The 19638-nt window shown below is 40.5% G+C and overlaps 2 protein-coding genes across 2 annotated transcripts in view; one reads left to right on the top strand and one right to left on the bottom strand.

The window, feature by feature from the left end:
- LOC141004522 (protein NCBP2AS2-like) overlaps positions 1 to 19638 on the top strand; it is a 123265-nt gene that overhangs the window by 38398 nt on the left and 65229 nt on the right. The window lies entirely within an intron of this gene.
- Positions 1 to 19638, bottom strand: part of LOC141004520 (contactin-associated protein-like 4) — a 127109-nt gene that overhangs the window by 82879 nt on the left and 24592 nt on the right. The window lies entirely within an intron of this gene.

The following is a 19638-nucleotide window of genomic DNA, read 5'->3' as shown; positions in this document are numbered from 1 at the left end:
CGCTCCGTGCTACGACTGCGGCCAATAATAAATCTCCCAGTTTGGATATGAATGCAAACTGCTTGTTTATAGGTTTGATTTATGTCCAGAGATTAGTTGTGAGAAGTTTGCGGGTGACAGGAATGCTGAAGAGGAGAGGAGGGAGAGGGAGAACCCTGCAGTATAAACATAGTTCATATTACTTCTGCCTTTGATATAAGTCCACTTACATGCTCCCAGATTTAAAACCGTGCAATATATCAAACATTTCCTCTGGTTTCATGATGATAAATAAAAACCTCATAATCTAAGACATTAAGTGGGATATATTTGAGTCACAAACACTTGAAGGGAATGAATTAGACTGTGAAGCAGCAGGATGATATTTAAAGCAATTTGATGACTCTACACCACTAAGTGTCAGGATGTGTCCTGCTGTTTAATGTATCTGCTCTGGTTTTTTATGAGGCTACAAGGTGAAGACGACGGAGGGTGAGTGGAATGTGCTAAGAAATCCTTTACTAGTTTGTTCGTTCACATTTCCACACAGATATGACCTTAATCACTGAGCTGCAGCGTTTGTCTTTTTCGACAGAGATTTGGAGCTGACATCCCTCCTATGTTTTTCAGGGTAAAATGCTCCCGTTCTGTCCTGGCGACAGCTGTTGCAACAGCTGGAGAGGACGTTCAGGGATGTATGAGATTAACACGCACTGTGTTCACCGCACAACCCTGTAGGATGTCTGTCACTGCAATGGCAAATTCTTATGGAAGTAAACAAGGTGAAAATAATTCGATTTTGATGCCACTTTATATGTATTAAACAGGGGTGTGCATCTCTCCCTTATAACACGATCCGATACGGGATCTCCATGATCAGCATCTCACTGAGCTGGATCTGTCTGCATTGGACCTCTCTGAACTGGATGTCCCTGACTGTCTGTATCCTCTGTTTCCTAGTAATGATCACTGTATAAAATCACACCTATGATTAACAATCAGACAAATGTTAACTACTGATTACCAAATCAAAAGTTGGATTAACTTCACAGTGTGCGCTGTGCAGCAACTGTGAGTAAAAGGTGTGCAGGATCGTTCAATTCAGTACCTAATTTCACCAGGTGAACTTAAACACTGTTCTACAAAGCTAACAAGAAACCTGCTATTTGTCCAACTTTCCGTCCTTCTTGTAAAATCCAAATCTCTTCCAAACTTTTGATTTTAGATTTGACGTGCATTGTAAATCTTGTCGGATTCGTTGGACATGTGTTCTGTGCCGCATCCCGCGAGAGTCTCCCGCTGACCTTTGAACATTTACAAGAGTTTGAAGGTGCTGTGAGGAAGTAGTATCATAGCAGCTTCATAACTTTAAATCAGGCCATCGACCGGTTCACATTACATTTAGATCGAACTAGAGGTCAGCGTATCGGTGTAGTCTTATCTTTAACTTTTAAACTGATTTCTGATTCATATTGTTTAATTTTTACACCCCGAGTGTTAAAGTAATAATTTTTAATGTTACATTTTCAGTATAAAATGCATGAATGGTGTGAATAAACAGATATCGTTAACTGTGATTTCCTGGGAGGCCAAGAAGGAAGCAAGAGCTGTTTTTCAAGTAAAAATGTCAACTATTTTCTGCTTCCAGTTTCTTATATGTGAGGATTTGCTGGGATTTTTTTTGTCATTTATGATAGAATATGAAGAGTCTTTGGGTTGATTGAACAACAGAAGCAATAATAGGACGTCACTTTGGTCTCTGGGAAATTGTGATGAGCATTTTTCACAATTCGTTTTGACATTGTATAGACTGAACAACCAAATGATTAATAGTGAAAAAAATTGGCAGATTAATCAATGATGAAAATAATTGTTAGTTGCAGCCCTAAAGGAAAGTTCAGTTAAGTTATACCAAAACACACTACCTCATCAATCTTCAGTGAAACAGGTTTATATACATCAGACACTTTTGAAAAGTATGCTGATAAAAACTTTTACTCTGCTCGAAAGTTTTTATGTTTTGTTGACTTAAAAGATTGAATCATAGTTGATTTAATGAGGCTTTTTTAACACACATTAACAGACAAAGACCATTAATGTCAATGTGAAAACAGGTAACTGCAAAGTGATTGTCATGAAAGAAGTTCTGTGTTGAAAGAAGTATTGAAGAAATCTAATTTCCATACTTGATTTTCACTCTCTTCACTTGCATTTAAACACAAATCCCAGTTCCAGTTGTACATTATCTTGATTGTGTTCAGTTAATGTCCTCAGCTCAAATGTCTGATTTAATCTTTTGGCACAGTCGTCCTTCTGAGAAGTGAAATAAATGAGCGTGGTATTTAAAACTGATGGCTCAGCAAAAAGCCAAGCAAGTAACAGAATGGCTTGATTTGAAAAAAGAAAGGTCTCAGTTCTGAATTAACCTCACTGAGAAGTCCGGCAACAAACAGGAAGTAACCGAGGAAGTTTCAGGACTTTAGTAAACTTAATCCTGAGACATACACGATACTGCAGGATGTGTTTTTATTGAGGGATGTTAAACCTGCCGCAGGAAGTCAGAGGGTAGGAGGAGGTGAGACAAGAGATGGCTGTGTGGTTTGAAAAAAAGAGACAGCAGAAGAAGAAAAGTGTGACAGAGGCAGTCATGACATCGTCTCCTGGGGAAACAGCTCCAACTGAGTTTTGTTTTTGGGTAGTTATCATTATAATAGCCTGAAGGTGCAGAGAGGGTTCTGGTAACATTTTGCACTGCAAGCAAAATAAAATCACAAAACAAAACAAAGTATACAGTCCATCAACCAATTAACGTCGTTGCATATGTTAGCTTTCCTAAACCATAGTTGGTAGACCTCTGGTTTACTCCTCTGTGATTTACTTCAGCCTGTTTCGTAGCTGGTAGCTAACTTTTCACAGTCTGAACCCACTCTGTTGTGGGAAATGCAAGAAGAATCTGTAGTTACGCTTCATAAACACAGACTTTTTATTTCTCTCCTGTGGCAACAAAAACAACAGACAGCCGTTCAGTAGCAAACTGAGCTTTTCTTAACACTTTCCCGCTGGTAACTGAATTAAGTAGGTGCATTTTTGACGCTATAAGCTTAGACATCATTGCTAACGTATTATGACTATAAAACCTCGCTTAGACATCAGTCACGACTTTAAGTGGGGGGACAAACAGTCTCATTGTCCACACTACTGGCACCAGTGGATGCCGAGTTGTGCCTTAAAACGAAGCCAACCTTTGCAGAAACATTGCCAAAATTCACCAGCTGCAATTTCATATGCTGCTGGCATCGCTTACACAAAGAAGTGTGGGTATGTGTCCGTGTGTGTGTGTTTGTGTGTGTGTAAATGAGTGAGAGAGAAAGAGAGAGAGAATCAAAGGCTATGGCAGAACCTGATTATGAAGAAACATGGGATGTGATAGAAAAGGCTGCAACAAGATAACAACACTTTGAATACTGAGAGGAGTGTGTGTGTGTGTGTGTGTGTGTGTGTGTGTGTGCGTGTGTGTGTGTGTGTGTGTGTGTGTGTGTGTGTGTGTGCATGCGTGTGTGTGTGTGTACATGTTTCATAAAAAGTGCTGACTCAGGGCAAAGCAAATCCATGGCGCCTGAACAGCAGATGGAGGGATTTCTCCCCTATAGAGCATACACACACACACACACTCACGCATGAAAAAACAGCCAGTCTAAAGAGCACTTGAGACTGTGTTGCCAAGGTGATGTCATGCTGACACGAGGCCAATTACAAATCAATACCACACACTTCAGACACAGCCTGAGGTGGACGCATTCCTTCAGCTCATCACATCTTTTATAAGGCTCCTTTAAACTACGGTTGTAGTGACAGAACCCACCATGAAGCACATCAGGATTGTTCCACATGATGTGCTGTTGGACAGATGTTACCCATAGAGCATTGCAGCGGTTAGTGAGGTCAGTTTGAATAGAGTGAAATATCTCAATGACTGCAGACCTTTTTTTGCTCAGTCCCGTTATGAGTTCCAGTAAAAAAAACAAAAAAAGCTGACATGCTAGGATGAATGTTAATGATCTGTGAAAAAATAAACATGCATTTTAAGTTTTTTAATGCTAATGGGTGATGAAGCGTTCAAAACCAAAAAGAATGAGCCTGCCCCAAGTTCCTTTAACATTAATGTTAATAATCTAAACTAGGTATTTAGCTCAGTGCATCATAGCAGCTCAGAAATCATTTGAAAATGTTATCAAAGGTAACAGTTTAACAACAGTGAGGCAAATAAATATGATGACATCCTAGTCCATGCATCTGAAGCACAATGTATGACTTTCACTGCAAATAATGTGGTCTAATCAATGAATTAATGCAAACAATAGGTGACTGAGGAAAACAATTTAGAAACAAATATAGATATAGCTAATTTGGAAACCATTTAGCAGAAATAATAATATTTATGATCATGAAAATGTAGCTTTTGGTCTTCTCTGTTACCCTACAAACCAGATGGATATATTTGGTACACACACAGAATATTTTTCCTCCGGCACCACCAACAAGAAAAACTTTACATTTTTTTTATGGATAAGAGCTATTATTACATGTCATAGAAGCACATGCACAGGCGTGAATGTTAAAATGTATGCTGGCATGTTATTAGTAACACCTTTGCTTTTCCTACTCTGGAAAAGGATTTTCAGTCTAGTTAAACTCACTTGTAATTGCTGTCACCTGATTCTTACACCTTTCTGCACATCCGTTCACCTATTAGTTTCCTGATATACATATTGTATCAGCATATTTCCACCGACTCTGCCTGATTGGCTATTGAAGCATTTTCCAAAGTGTTTAAGCTTCCCTGTCTGTGTCCTGCCTACCCTGTTTTTACAACCCCTCCCTGCCCCTTTGGACAGGGTTGTGAGTTTTGATTGCCTACCTGTTGCAAACCCCTGGCTGCCTTCATGATGCAGTAAGCTCTGCTTTAAATCTAAATCCCTTCAAACCCCTGCTGTGTCTGTGAATCCTGTTTTTGAGTCTAGAACTTGGTATAATGAGCTGTTCTTGGTAATAACCCACGATTAACAAAGTCTTACAAAATATTCTATGTAATGGATGAGATGGTTGGCTTTTCATGTTATTTCTCAGACTTTAATATTTATGTGCTTTATGCACTTGAAAATGTATGCATTTAAGTTCAATTAGTCTGGGTATTTCGTTTCACATATTCCAGCTGAAAGTCGAAGTTTGAGATATAATTTAATTTAAGGAATGAAGGAAGGAGTGTTAAACGCACAATATGTGAATCTCTTTGTCAAAACAAAAGATGTTTGCAGAGCGTTGTGTGGGTTGGGCCGGGCAGAGCAGGGGACAGAGCCACTGCAGCTGCTCAGAGCCAGCCAGCTCTGGAGGAGAGAGTCAGGTGCAGAGACAGGCCTTCTGGAGGAATAAACACCCAGAGTCACATCCAATTCTGCTCTGATCCAGGAGGAGATCTCAGAGACTACTTAATAACTTTTGGGATGGGTTTAAAAGTGGATTTATCTTCACTCATGTTTATCAACCTGACTCCAGCAGTGGTCCACGAAGCTGACCTCCAAAGTTGTTGGATGTTTATGTCACGAAATGTTGACTGCTAAATGGAGCTGGAGGGGAACTTCACACAAACAACATTACACAGGGAAGAGAGAGGACCGGAGCCGCTGGTGAGTGCTGAATTGAGTGAGAGTGGCCATGAATTTAAACACATGGACACACATCCTCTGTGCTCTCCGTAGCTCTCTAGCTTACAGCTAAAGTACAGTACAGTGATCTGGCTGTTTGGGGCGGATAAACACTTAATAAGTGGAATAAACGTAAAAGTGGAATTAAGTGTGGTTTGCCAACTTCCCAATCCCAGAAGTAGCCACATGAGACCAAATGAAATGCATTTCTACCTTCAATAAATTCACAGATTTCTCTTGGAAAAATGTAGGATAATTTAAGTACAAAACTCACCAAATATGTAACAAAGGTCATTTTTAGACATTTGAATGCAGAATTTTTACACATTATACCTTTAAAAATGTATTGGCAGAATTATTAGAATTATAACGTGCTCATGAGCTTTCTGTCTCTGTTCTGTCTCTCAAACAATTTCCTTTCAACTGCATCATTCTGTTATCTTGTCCCTTTGAAAGTTATCAAGACATCTCATGTCATAGTGACTTTCATACCAGCATCATTTCTTTGTTTGTAATACAGCAAAGCATGATATATATCTGAAAACGTGGATAATTTAAATGATAATATATTCTCAAGCACACTAATAAATATTCCAAATTCAACACATTTCCATATTTTGTTTCTATTAAAATCATATTTATATTTAGAAATGGACGTGGGATCTTTTGGGTTGAATTAGCTGTGTATGAGGTCATCTTCTTTCCTCTCGCCTCTGTTTTTTTCCCTCCACCAGCTGTTTCGGTGCTGTGCTGCCGGCTCGTTAGGGCAGCAGCCAAAGGCCAGAGCTAATAAGTACCTCAGTAACAGGCATTCACACTGACAGCACAACAGGAGAGCGCCGACACGCTGACCTTTACTCATTACTGCCGGATTGGAGAGAAAAGAAGTGAAGAGCGCAGACAAAGGAATGAAAGAGTGATGGAGAGAGAGAGAAAAAGAAAGAGAGAGAGAGAGACAGATGAACTGACATCTACAGCGTGGCGGAGGAGGATTTAGGGAAGAGAGGGCGAGGAGGGAAACAAAGTCAGAGAGACAGGTAGATACCTCAGCTCATTAGGAACTGGAGAGGAAAACAGAAAGAGCCCAAACAGAAGAGAGCAGAGTGTCTGTGCGGGAAACGTTATTCCCTAAATCCACCATGTTAGTCACACATCACTTGTTTGATCGCCAAAACAATAGTTTCTGTCGTGCATGCCTGTCAGTTCTGATCCAGCACATCTCCTTGTTTTCTCTACCTGACTGTCTGTAACGACAAAGCTTTTTCTTCACTCGGGAAGGGTAATTGAGGTTAAAAACAGGTCAGGAACATTGCATCACTGCTCTGCTGGACATTCAAATGGGCACATTACCACCATGAATAACCAATCAGGAGGCCGTGGCTTTCGGGGTCAACCGCATCAGAAGACCAACCGACACCACACCTTCAGGGGCAGCGCTGGTCGGAGGTTGGTGAAGTGGGCTGAAGGCTCATTTAACCACAGGAGAAGTGTGTGTGAATGATGCTCCTCCACACACTTAGAATAAACCTACAAATTGAAGTGCCCTGAAACAAGACACTCAACTCCGAACCATGAAGAGCTGCTCACTGTCAAACATTACATATCAGTGGTACAAGCAGGCAGTAGATCACTTTAGCTGCATGAAAACACTTTATTATGTCCGACGAGAACAGTAGTCCCTGTCCCCCCCCAATTAACTACTTGCAAGGCAAAACAGCCCCCTATAGTCAGAGGGACAGGCAACTGATTTTTCCATGTGGGCTCTTTTCTATTTTCATTTTCTTTAAGTGGAAATAGATAACTTTTCAACTTCCTCCTCCTGGCATTTCCCTGTGGTATTACTTTTCACCGCTGGCAGCCTGGCTACCATCGTAAGCAAAAAGCAACTGTGGGAATCCCAATTTGTCCTGGAAATACTGATTTCAGTGCTATGAAAAGTAAAGTGAAGCACGTGGTTGTTCCAATAAATAGGCAGGTTTTATTACTTAGAGATCTAGCGGAAAGAATGTCGGTTTTGCATTGTCTCAAGTCTCGCTGGTAAGGGTAGACACATATGAACGTGGGGAACAACAAAATTTGGCTGTCTGTTCACTCTTGTTACGACCTGGGTCTGGCTATGAGAGGCGGGGCTTTTAAAGTGAGTGCACCAGGTTCAGGTGCTTCCACAACAACCATGTACTGTCTCCAAGGCAGGCTACCTACTTTATTAGGGAAACAAAGAACAAGATAAGTGGACCGTCACATTCTTGTTTTACTTTACTTTTGTTTTTTTAGATTGTCATTCCTTTTTGTTCCACTGTAACCTCAGGATAGTGACCGGGGAAAACAATGCCTCTTCTCGTTTTAGTTGCACAATGGCAGACGCACTTCCTTTGTGCACAGACTGAATAGCATAGTGAAAGCGATGTTTGTAGGGAACTAGTCTAGCATAGCCAGACCTACCTCCACAACACTGTGTTGGCACTAGAGAAAGGTCTCATTCTTGTATAGGGGGAAAAAAGCTCTGGCATGTTTTTATAACAATCACAGTCGTCTTGGGCAGCACTCAAGGATGCAGCAACAGTGCCCCTGCAAAATGATGTGATCTTCTTGAAAAAACTATTTATGCATGCAATGGATTTGTGATTTAATCTATAGAACCAAAACTTTAGACTTAATCTCAACTTGACAGCATCTTGACATCATGTCAGTGAGCATGGCAGTATCAAAAGGCATAATTCAGAAATGTCACTGTAGGTTTAAAACTGCATTTAAATTTCATTTTGTTCAAGCAAGAGACACTGAATCTGGTCCAAACCTTTCTGCCACAACAGATCAATACAGAGTAATTACTGTAGGACACTGTGGTAGATATTATAGGAAACCATCTGGAAAGCCTGTGCTGCTCGCAATAGTTAAAACGAAAGATATTGCAGGTGACAGGCACCGAGAGAGGTGGGTTGTAATGTGACATAAAAATTACAGTATCCATGATTTATCTCAGCCACCTGGAGGTGGAGGTGCTAGAGCACCCTCAGCACCTCTTTAAAGGGCTCCAGCTGAGAGTAATGTGGAATCTAGTCAGGACCAGCTGAGCCATATGTGCATGATGCATTGATGAACAGTGGTTGGTAAAACTTTCCTTAATACAATTATTTCCACGCATTGCTGCAGATTCACCAACTGCTTTTCAGCCTCTTTTTGTTTTTACTTGAAAACTAAACTGGGATGGTTGAGGGGTTTGAAATGGGGGAACACGATGCACCATGTAACTGAAAGCTTTTTCAATATTTATCCAAGACACCGTCTTCCCCCAACCTTAACCAAGTGATGCGAGTGCCTAAATTGAACCATAAAAAGTACATTAATCATGATTTATTTTCTCGAAGCAGATATTGTTTTGCAAATACACTTAGTACTAACATTTTTCAACGTAGCAGATATTATTAAAAATTCATTTCCTAATTATGTTGATAAAAAGTGTAATTCCAGTTGCATTACAGCTCTCTAAAAATGTATTTGCTGTTGCAAATTAGTATATAAATGTAATTTTAAAAGAAAGCGTTGTTAAAATCGACTAGGAAACAGACTTATTAGTAAGAAATTAATCTAAAGTGATGTTTGGCTTGTCTAACAGCTTTGTAATATTGCAATTTGGTCACAAACAACATGGGTTTTTAGTGACAATACAGTAATGCATATAGTCTACTTTCAGAAAGATAGACATTTTCTCATTCAAATGTTAAATGTTGTCTAAACATAACAATAAACATTTTTATTTCCACAATTGAATGGTCTAAAATTGACAGTAGTGTCTGATTGATTCTAAATACCTAATAAATAGTCTTTAATACTCTGCGCGTAGACACTTTCAATCTGTTTCCTGTTTTGAATTATAGGCCTGATTTCACAGGGAAACATCTCTCTAACCACATGCTTTGGAGTGTGACCTTCTAGTTTTCTGGGGATGTTTGTGTGCTGGTCGATGGGAGCTGAAATCAATACAAGTTTGATTAGTGCGAGGTTGCTCAACAGAAACAGATTTTTTAAAAGAAAAGTAGCTAAATTGCATTATTGAGTGTTTTATTATTAAAATGTATTCAAGCACAGGCTGATAAAGCAAACTGTTTTCTTCTACTAAAGAGTCAGTCTGGTGCTTATCTGCTGAGTGTCCATGGAGGATTTTGGTGTCTATGTTCTCATTTACTTTAGTTTTTCAACAACTCCCCTTAAAAATCAGTGCATTCCTCCAAACAAGGAAATATGTGTCATTGCTGCGAATCATACATGGATTTATTTGGGCTAGCATGCAAGCTTCAAAGGGAATGTTATTTTGGATGCTTCCTCCTGGCACAGTGTTAGGATACAGGCCAAGGACATGCAGTGTCAGGGCTGAATTATGACTTTTTTATGGCGGCAGGGTGGAGATGGAACAGAAACTCATAGATAACAAGTTCAGCTCCCACAGCAGCCACTTCATGGCCATCAGAAACCACAAGTGTTTCACAAGTGGGCCTGGTTTTCTCTGGATCTGCAACTTTGAGCTTCAAGCTACGAGCTTCAGCCAGTTTGATTCTGTGCCAACCAACTGGACCTGCATTTATGAGGTGGAACTTCAGCTGGAGAGAACTAGCAGCATGTGGTTAGTTAGCAGGAGCCTGGGATAACCAATTTGCCCGGCTCCACAGGTGGTGCGGTGCTTTTGTCTTGTTATGTTGTACTACAGTTAAGAGTTATGCACACAGTGCCACCAACACTGTTCAGACTATGACTGATAGGAGAGAACTCTTCTGTGCAATGAGTCGCTGCAGGATGTGCCGCAGCTCATTAGTGTTACACACTGTTTTTGTAGTCTGAAGTGCGAAGATTCGTTTTGACCCGCTGCTCCTGTTTGCCCTGTTAAAGTTACCTCATTACACTGTTGATACAGACTCAATACTTTCTGTATCTGTTTCAAACTAAAAGCCCTCTAGTGTTTCAGTGGACGGAAACCCTTCATTTTTTTTTTTTTTTTTACATTTTATTGTGAAACATTTGCAGGTCTGCATTGTGGAAAACACATCTTTTCTCCAGTTTCACTCAGCTTTATTATTTTGATGTTAAACTTTAGAATAAGAAAAGTTGAACTGTTGTGTTGTGAGAAATAAAAACACAACGTGCCACTGTTGACGCGATGGACTGTAGTGCTGCTGTAGTGCTTTTACAGTTATACGCATTATAGTTTGGTATACTACAGCCTAGCGCCTAGCGCCTTTGATTGGATTGCATCATAAGTGTCCTAGCAATGACACGAAAAACTCACGATAAGATATCATCGTGACATGTAGTCCACAGTATGATATTTATCCCAATATTTTAAAAAAAGATGACCTGAACATTGACCTTTAATAATACAGTAAGTGTGATGTGTACAGCTTCTGCTTTTCTTTTTTGCTTTTCTAAAATAAAAGTAGCCAACCATGACCTACGCATGTGTAAAAAGTAGCCATGAATTGTCTTTGGCAATGAATACTTGAACTATGTACAATTACAAAACAATACAGCAGCCAGTAGCAATCCCTCCCTACCTCTGGTTGTGCACCGCCCAAAACATTGTTAATGGAGCTTCTGTGTGAGCTAACAGATTGGTCGAGCATTGAGAACGAAGTCAACCAATCAGAGGTGGAGTAGGGCGGGTCTTACGAGACTGAGTCTGTCTTCTTGTCAGTATGATGGGTATGATGTGGCCCTCTGCTGTTTGATGACAAGGAGAGACAGTAGAATGCATTCATACTGATTTCTCTTGTTAGATCCATGAGCTTTACGAGCAAAATAACCAGGTTGGTCATCACAGCCCCACAGCAGTAGTTTTGCATTGCTTTTATTGAAAAATTTGGTATATCATTCCATCCCTACTATTTAGTAAACCACTGGTTTGAAATTAGCCAGTAGTTTCTAAGAATTTTGGCAGCACTTTACACACAAACCTAGTGATGGATTTATGGATAGCTGAAACAATCCAATCCTGTTCTCTATAACCACAGCCTGGACCACAGAGAGAGCCTTTAGGCTATCAGCCAGCTTCTGTAACACCACACCTACAGCGAGACAAGTCCCTCCTGGTTTTAGACAGAGTCCTCTCCACAAGGAGAATTAACTTTCAGCCGTCCTCTCGCTTAATAAGACAGTAAAAGACCACAACATCCAGCACATTATTTCTATCCGTTCTATTTTAATTCCAATCTCCACCATGTAAGTGTCGACTGGGAAATAAGGGCTGACACAAAGCTCGTCAGGGCAATGGCTTCACTGGAGGGAGCAGATGTGCGCACCAAATAAAAGTAATGTTTGGTTAGCCCTGATGCACTGTTTTTCCACACCGTACTGGGTGAAGGAAGGGCGAAGACACTGAAGGGGACAGGAAGACAAAGATGGGAAAAGGATACAAGCCATTAGCAGAAGGAAAATCTCCCAAAGTCAGTGGGTCCCAAAGTAATACACAGACAGCCGAGCAGAGTGACAGACAGTATTACCAGGTTGAGATTTGTAAATGTGTCTGTGTGGGCTTAGGGGAATCTGAAAGGGTTTTAAGGTGATTTAAGTTGGAGAGTCATATAGTTGCAGTGGACTTCAGGTGGAGCTTAAGGTGTTTTTCTGACAACTGGAAGATAATATGCAGCTATATATAAAAATGACTCAGCACCAGAGCAAACAAACAGCCATATTAACAATCTCAGAGATGGGAAGCATCGGATGAAAATAGAAAACAAGCCTTAAAAGGAGAAGATTTCAACACAGCAGGCCACTGGAACATGTGTGTGTGAGCTAATATCCATTATAAAGACCTTGAAAGTAACAAGCAATGAAAGCAGTTTTAGGGGTCAGCTGCAGCAGAGTAAAATTGGGACCGGCCCCTGGAGATGCTGCCTTTGGGGAATTTCAATAGAATGTGGTAGGAAGGATTGCTAAGTTTATAAAAGAGAACAAATCAATGAAGTTTGCAGGCAAGGCATTAACAGTGATTTTTATGAGATGTATGTGGGACAAAGCTGATGTTGATGTCATACAGAAGCAACAGGTCGTTACAGTTAAACAACGAATGTGTCTTCCAAAATAAATATATGATCTTTGTGCAAATTGATCCATGGCCGTCTGAAAACAATGTGAAAATGTAAAGCAAAAGTACGAACGGTGCCTTTTTACTGTACGACTACTTTTCTGGCAGTGAAATGGAAAAACTTACTGATCTGGAAAACAAAGAAAAGGGCCGGTCGAGGTATAGATAGGTGATCAGCAAGGCAGACAAAAGATCCGCTGATATTGTACTGACAGCTCCTACTAAATTTAAATTCAACAAAGCACTGTGAGAGACCTCTGCCAAGCATCGTCAAGCTTTTTCACTACGGTGTGCTGATTTTTCTGGGACTCCTGCCTGCAGTTGGATTTCTGATCCAGTAAGTGTTCAAATAAGGAACTTTTACCAGGTCACGAAACAAGGCAAGGCAATGGCAAACATTCCAGCGTTAGCTAACATACCTCTGTTGACAGAAACTTAAAATCTCACCTCCATTTTTCGCTGAAGAATAGAAAACCCATTTTGAACCCGTCTCCTGACTCATCCAGACTTGTTTAACTTTCTGCAACACGTTACAACAGCAAGTTGTTGTGCCATGCTTATCTCCATTTTGTTTATGTCTATTTCCCCATGAGATCCCCAAAATGTATCATTATTAAATGTGGTGCATGTCCACATTGCGACACTGGTGGTGCGATAACGTCTATATTGCCAGACGGCAGCAAAACAACTTGTTTGTAACATACCATTTTATATGCGCCTTGCTACCAAGCTAGATCTCACTGCTGGCTTATTATTATCATATATTTCATTAAAGTGACTCGATATAGATTAAGCAGACATCTGGACAGATAGACTGTTGGGAAGTCACAGCATAAAAATCTCACTCTTCTCACAATCTGACTGTTTTTTAAGAAGCTGCCTTTGATTTAAAACTCAGACTATTGTCTTTAGGCTGAGTGATTAATGAAAAACCACGATAAGAAGAAGGTAAGGTAAGGAATCAGACATTTACTCTTAAAATTATACTTATGGAGAGTGACTACCTCAGACTAAGAGAAATTTAGCAGAGCAGCCGCATAATTTAACCAGATATGGTGTTGAAGAGCAGCATTAAATGGGCACCTGGAGAGGCAGAGGTGGCACATAAACTTTACACAAAGATCAATACCTCATCTATGGTTCCCTTCACATAGTTAATCTCAACCTACAGCCCTCTGCTAATGTTTAAATCCCCCTTTTCAAATCTAAATTAGTACTTCCAGAAAATGATTACCAGGGATTGATGAAGTGTTCCGAGCCTATTTCAGCGTAATTACAGTGGTTCTAATGTGCAATTATCAGTATGGCCCACTGAAAAACAGAGACCATTTAGATGTTAAATACTGTCATTAACATTTGCCTATAAATGTTAAATGTTGTCATTAACATTTGGCTATAAGATGGAATGAAGTTATCTCAATGTTTTCTTGGCAGCCCACAGGAAGGCTAATAATTAATATTACAATTACAGCAGAACACACTCGCCAAAGAGGGCAACAGGAGAGTGGCAGGGCGGGACACGGCCTGACAAGAAAGGAAGTAACGGTGAAAAGAAAGAGCGAAGTTGATGATGGAAGGAGAGAGCAAGGGGGGGAGGAGGAGAAGAAGAGATGAGAACATATGAGCAGCAAAAAGGGGAACATCCAACAACTCGTGCCTTTTAAAAAGAGACATTAACATCCAGTCAAAAGACTTTATTAAGGTCTTTATTATGTCTGTGAGCTGTATGAAACACAGCACTCTATTAGGGTTGGGATATATAACGGTATTTGCCTTGTAAAGATATCCCTTCGTGACTCTGGCAGGCTAGTTAGCAAATCCTGGCTGGATTATTTGCATGACCTTGTGTTTTTGCAACACAGCTGCTTCTTAAAGCAACGTGATTTGGGCAGAAGGATTGCTTACCGCGTTCTTACGTGACGTGAGAAGCGACAGTTGGTGCCAGTAAGGCACCTTAAGCTGGATGCTGCCACAGAAGAAGAAAGCGACCAGAAAACACGGAGCAGGAAAGTACAATTGTAAATACAGAGCAGGAGGCATCTTACGGAAGCCCTTAACAGCCATGAGCCAAACATGTTATTCATCAGTTATTTATGTCTTTATCACGGAATAAAAATGTTGCTTCCCCAAGATAACAAGATATTTTATCGATATCTCATGAAAAAGAGATAACGAGGTAAATTAACCAGTTATGATGAGAAAACAAAATATTGTTTCCTCTCATTACTTGAAGCTTGACGTTAAAGAGATCAGCAGTGCCATGCCAGCCTGCATACATGGCATCTTGACAAGTGTAGCAAGATGGAGATCTCGATAAAATTATCTCCGGAAAACAACAGTGTTATCTCATGATAATGATTTAAATAACCTTGTGATCTCAAGAAAACAAATCATATTTAACTCATTATCACCGGAAAATGGAGGAAATAATATGTTTGATCGAAGGTCATTTAGGGGCTTCTGTAGTTCACTTTAAATGATTGTTCTCGTTTGGATCCTTAAAGCTTCCACTTTGAAAGAATGTTAATGTTCCTGTTTTGAGTGTTTTGTTTTTAACTCAAGAGTCTCATGTAAGGCAGGTGTTTTTGGAAGGTTGAAGTTCCAAATAAAAAAGGAAATAATCAAATGTGACGGAGTACAATATGGTGTAGTCTTTCTAAACTATTTCTTAATTTAATTTACAAAAAAATTAAGAAGGGTGGGTTTTAGAAGCTGGGAGAGGCGGCTGCCAAGCCAAAGACAACAGGACATTTTTAACGAGATGTGATGTTTTCCAGCAGTTTGTGGTGATAAAACCAGGAAAGACAAAACATGATCTTTTCCTTACCGTAAGCAAATGGTTTTCATGCCTAAACTCAACCAGACCATGAGCACAAAATAAAAATGTACCCTAAAGTTGCAACATAAAAAAGTTTCAACATATCCATAGTTCACAGAAACATATCACCCACCTCTACACTCTCACAGCCACTACAGATCTCTGGAGTGGCTCTGCATGCTGAAATCTGCACATTACCACGCAGCCAATTAGGATGTGCCTAATGTTCCCTGTTGGGGTTGCCCCCTCAACACTTAGTTTTCTTCAGCTCCATAACAGCAACAACAGAGTCAAAGATGAATTTGTTGACTGACTCAGTCAGATCATTGATCATCAGGCTCACCGCCACGACTTGGCACGAAGTTTGCTGCCAGTGGGAAGCATGCCAAGCCTGTGTGTGGACTGGTGAGCTTTATGAAAACAGCAGCACTATGAGTATTTCAAGCGCTGCCTCCAGTTGGGGTTTAATTTTGCTTATTCACAGAATGAAAAGTGCAATGGAAGGGTCGTTCAAATTGGGATTTTAAGTCGGAAATTTGTGTAAGATTCATCTTTCCCAAGTTCAGATGCACTGGGACACATTTTGATAAACTCTGGTGGTCCCTTCTACCTCTCCTGGCTCCTGCTGCCTCACATATTGACGGATATGGATCGTCATACCCTGGGCACGTTGCTCTCCTTATATCTGTATTTCTGTAAAATTTAATGCCTCTTCACTCTGATCTCTCTGTCTATTCTATCTAATTCTCTTGTGTGTCCTGCCCTCTTCCAGGTTACCACGGTGGAGAGGAGGTCACGTGGCTCGGGCACCACTTGGCGATGCCTCGGCCTGCTCAGTCGTCCTCCTGGATCCACACACTTTACATATATTATATCATTTGTATCAGATATTCTGTCAATGCAATTTATAAATTGTGATTGTTTTTTTTTGGTTTTTTTTCTCAATATGGCAAGTTTTTCCTTACTCGAATCAAGGGTCTGAGGACAGAGGATGCCGTTCGCTGTGTAGTTTGTAAAGCCCACTGAGGCAAAGGCTGTATATATAAAATTGATATGATTTGATTTGAAACTTGTCAGCTTATATTAGCTTGGTGTGTCAGTGTTTACTCAGAGTTGTTTACATCAACAGTGTGTTGTCACTTTCACTCATTTGTTGCAAAAAAAAGCATCAGCTTTGTGTTTATGCCTCTTTGGCCTCTTAACCAGTGCTGTCTGTTAGAAAACCCCCGCTGAGCTCTGTGTCAAGGCCCTTATTTCTGGCCTCGCTGCAAATTGATTACATGCTAATCGTCCACTTTGCACGTGGGAATAATAAGACTCGATGCCAGAGCACGGTGTTGCTTCCTCCCGTTAATGTTGGCCCAGTTCAGTGTCCGACACTCGAAGTGGAGGCAGCACCGTGATGAGATTAAACCACCATGTGTGTGAACAATCCAGTCACTGCCAGCCCCCATATGGGCCAACCAGCCAAGATGGGACTAACTGGCTGAAGTGGGGGCCAAGGAGGCATGTGGGAGTTTTGTAACCTCTACATCCCAGCTGTCTACTTGGCCTGTGAAAGATATTTATTTTGAATCTGTTAGAACTACTTTCTGACAGACAGAACATTTCAACTGGCTGTAGTGTTCAGGTCTGCTTTTCTCTGTCCCTGTTTGCAAGAGAGGAACTGAGGGAAGGCATCTCCTGGTGAATATCAGGTAAACAAGAGTCAGTGAAGCAGAGTCCTGAGAAATTCACACATTAAGCAAAATGATGCTGTTTGTTTGATTGTAGCTTTTCCAGACAACAGACATATCTGACTTCATCAACACATTCTCACTCCCAACTCATCAAATATGGCAGCTTGGTGAGTGGCCTTAAGATTCAAACTATGACGCTCTACCTACTCCTCTAGCTCTCGGTTTTGGACGTGAAGGGCTTTGCAGTAAAGTTGGCACTTATATGTTATACGCAACATTTGGTTAGACTTTCAAAATAAAAGCTGAATGGTTTGAATATTATTAATATGGTAAAAAGTTGAAGTTTGGTTAGGTTTACGCAATAAACTACTTAGTCAGGGTTAGGCAAAATAAAGAACTTGGTTAGGTTAGGAAAAGGTCATTATTTGGGTTCAGATAACTTAAGTACGTAGGCTCACTTACTTACGTTACATAAATTAAAAACAAAGCCCTTAGTGAAAGTCTTATTAATAACCCACCAAACCACCCCGTAAACCTCCTGAATCAGACTTTCTCGCTCTTTATACTATTGCACTAGAGCGCCGCTTCAAGAAGTGATGCTAGAGGGGTAACTACAGCGTCAAACTTTGAAACCTAGGGCGGTTGACCAGGCTGCTGTAATTGATGCATCAGGAGTGAGAACAGGCTGCACATATTGCAGGTATTTTCTGGTTGCTGAGGAAATTTGACATCTATCCTGAAGCTGCCTCGACAGAACTCATACACTGCACAAGCATTTGCTTGTAGTATAAACCATAGGCCTGTGGTTCCTAAAAGCTTTTAAACCACAGTACCCCTTCAAAAAATATTTAACCATACTTAAATATTTACAAATATGTACATTGATGCATATAATTCCTAATATAATATATCATCACAAAATAAAGCCAACAGGTGCTCTGCAGATTTACAGATAAATATTCAACTTTAAAGAAACAATACAATTAAACCTGTTCAATTAGCTTATATGGTGTACAGGGTCACACAAACCAAACAAAAACAACAGGTTGCAGGCTTTTTAACATAACATCAGTGAGCCTGCTGTTGAGCCCACTCTCTGATGTGGTGAGAGAGAGAACATCCTGCAGACATGATCCACTGATGGGGTCTTGTCTTGCTTTCATGTGCACCAGGGATGAGAGAGTCAGATCACACATACAGTATATTATGTTAGGAACACACAATATCACAGTGAACGCACTATCGTCTGCCACAAGCAGCCAAAATCTGTCCGTTAAGCCACTCGCCAAGTAGTTTTCCGTCTGATTCTTAAGTTTAGATGGTTGGCTCAGGTTCAGTTGTCTCCTCCGACTGTGTTGAAGACTGAGATGTGTCAGCGTTTCGAACTCTGTTTACCGACGCAGATATTTAAATCGCTGGCTCTGATGGTCACTATTGGTGCTGAAAAACACATGGCAGAACTGAATACTGCGATTTTGATATTTCTTGCTTCTGTTTTGAAGAGTTTGAAAACTTTACAATTTTCAAATTTGTCGAAACGTTAACGTTACGTTAATGTCAAAAATGCACAATTAATGATCAATCCTTTGTCATCCTTGCCTCGTCCTCACTGCACCCCGCTTTGGGAACCGCTGCTTTAGGCTTCTGGAACTGGTCCAGCTGTATGATTGGCTTTTTGTTTCGGCGGCGTCTCCAGACCCAAGAGATGAGGACATCAATTTCTTTCTCATTTTAATTTCCTGCAATGTGATGAAATGTGTTTATAGGGAAAGAAAGCTGTACAGCCGTAATAATATAACAGAAGAGCAACATTCCGCTGGTTTGTCTTCAATTTGTCTCCAAGTTGGTCCAATTATTCTTACAGTAGGAGTAAAAGAGAAAGAAAATCCCACACTCCCCGATGATTCTCTGCTCTGGCAACACAGTCAGCCACTGATCTCTGTAAATGAAGAAATCTGCAAAGCGTTCCCTCCCAAAAAGCTCCAAAAACAAGCCATGATAGCCCTTCACAAAACCCCACATCAGCAGCCAGAGAGCTTCCTCTTGAATTTTTATTTTGGGGTGTGAATCACGACTCAGATTTATACCCCTCGTAGAGAGGAGGTGGCCCTGTGGAGAGTTTTTGATGTACTAGTCTAATATAATTCCATTGCATTACTATATACGACACAGATTGTTGGCAGTAACTGCTGCTGCTATCTATCTATCTATCTATCTATCTATCTATCTATCTATCTATCTATCTATCTATCTATCTATCTGTCTGTCTGTCTGTCTGTCTGTCTGTCTGTCTCTCTGTCTGTCTGTCTGTCTGTCTGTCTGTCCCTCTCTCCACTCCTGGCCACCACAGAGGTATTTCTCAGACTGTGTGAATCCAGCTGAGGT

This window comes from Pagrus major, chromosome 11 (assembly GCF_040436345.1).
Source record: "Pagrus major chromosome 11, Pma_NU_1.0".
Lineage (NCBI taxonomy): Eukaryota > Metazoa > Chordata > Actinopteri > Spariformes > Sparidae > Pagrus > Pagrus major.
Note: the sequence above shows the minus strand (reverse complement) of the source record. Positions and strands in the feature narration are given on the sequence as shown.